The 1,881-nt window shown below is 46.1% G+C and overlaps 1 pseudogene; it reads left to right on the plus strand.

Annotated features, from left to right (window-relative positions):
* The first annotated feature begins 864 nt into the window (after positions 1–864).
* On the plus strand, positions 865–981 carry LOC126337127 (5S ribosomal RNA; annotated as a pseudogene).
* The last annotated feature ends 900 nt before the right edge of the window (positions 982–1,881 follow it).

Here is a 1,881-nt window from a genome sequence, read left to right on the forward strand (position 1 = left end):
TGCTGAAGGAGCAGCCACATGTCCACTCACAGGCAGAGCGGGCGATTCCACACGGCCAGCCTCCACATTGACCCTCCGCCTCGTGCGCCGCGAACGCCGCTGAACCCGCCACTCCCCTTGGGGAGAGGGTGGCCCAACCGCGCCCGGTACCCGCGAAGATGTCTCGACAGCAGGGACAGTGGGTGAAGCATCTAACACCTGGGTGCACCATGCGACGCACCAGACTCCCCACTGCCGCTACACTCCGAGGCAGCAGCCTGAAGACGGCTGACCGCGGCCATCAACACGCTCAGCTGTTCGCGAAGAGTGGCCAGCTCCTCCTGCGTCCGTACACAGCAGCCACACATCCTATCCATCCTAAGAAATCAATTTACTATAGAGTGTTAATCAACTTTTAACTAGACTGCTAATTCACTAAAGGCGGTTGATTATTGACTAAACTGTGATTGCTAACCACTTCTTGTAGAAACAAGGAAAATAGCACTACCTGTCTCTGGACGGTATTGAAAAGATACACTAGCACTACTAGTACTATGGCTGACTAAAGGGACTCTCTCTGACTGTATTCAAAACAAACACGAGATCTATGGAACAGTTAATAGCACTCGACTATTAAAGCTTCCTAAAAGCAAAAACACGCAGAAGAAGAAGTGACAAGTAAGAAAAATACAGATAATAGTTAAATTAAGGTAGATCGCTGCACAGCAGACGTGAAGCAGACGGCGGTTAGGGACAGGTAAAGTGTGGTCGTCTCTGGTAAGCATTTTTTTCATTTTTCGAACAAAGTTCCTTGCCTGTTACGCAGGCTTTTTCAGTTTCGAGCTCCAAATTGTAGACTTTGATGGGGGGTCGTGTTAGCTTTTCGGCAACGGCCTTGCCGCAGCGGATACACCGGTTCCCGTGAGATCACCGAAGTTAAGCGCTGTTGGGCGTGGTCGGCACTTGGATGGGTGACCATCCAGCTGCCATGCGCTGTTGCCATTTTTCAGGTTGCACTCAGTCTCGTGATGCCAATTGAGGAGCTACTCGACCGAATAGTAGCGGCTCCGGTCAAAGAAAACCATCAAACGACCGGGAGAGCAGTGTGCTGACCACACGCCCCTCCTATCCGCATCCTCAACTGAGGGTGACACGGCCGTCGGATGGTCTCGATGGGCCTCTTGTGGCCTGAAGATGGAGTGCATGTTAGCTTTTCAACAAGTTAACAGGTTATGATATATTTCGTATATAGATACGTGTGAAACCTCCTAATTTAACTAGTTTTCTTTGTGATCCACATTATTGCTGTTGTGGCCATCAGCCAACTTCATGGTCGTTACTCTGCCTCCTACTACTGCAGTGATTATAAAATTATAGAGTGTGTTATAAGAAGCATGATTATATACAATTTCGGGGTGAATTTTCGTAATTTTAAGTAATCTTATTTGTGATCAACAGCTTTGGTATTGTGGCCTCACCCAAACATGTGGCCCTTACTCTGTCTCCTACTACTGTAGAACGATTATAAAATAATAGCGTGTGTTATAATAAGCAATAATGATATGTAACTGATGTCTGAATATTTTTAACAATTTTCCTTGTGAACGATACTCTAATTTTTGCCCATGATCGAGCCACATGGTGATCGCTTCATAAGTCGATGTTTTGGAGTTTTTGAAAATTCGTAGGAATTTGTATTTTCTTTTCTATGCTCGGTATGGAGATTAAGTTTGCAGATGAAACATACTTGAGTAAAAACGATATGAGATCTCGCCATCAGCTTTCGTGTCCCAGCATCTGGTAACTTTGTGGACGTTAACCGTTGGATGTTTGAGAAACTGAACGCAGGATCATCAATTCCTCACCACCGACCAGTACTGTGCAAGGTTAAATGAATTTAAG

This window comes from Schistocerca gregaria, chromosome 2 (genome assembly GCF_023897955.1).
Source record: "Schistocerca gregaria isolate iqSchGreg1 chromosome 2, iqSchGreg1.2, whole genome shotgun sequence".
Lineage (NCBI taxonomy): Eukaryota > Metazoa > Arthropoda > Insecta > Orthoptera > Acrididae > Schistocerca > Schistocerca gregaria.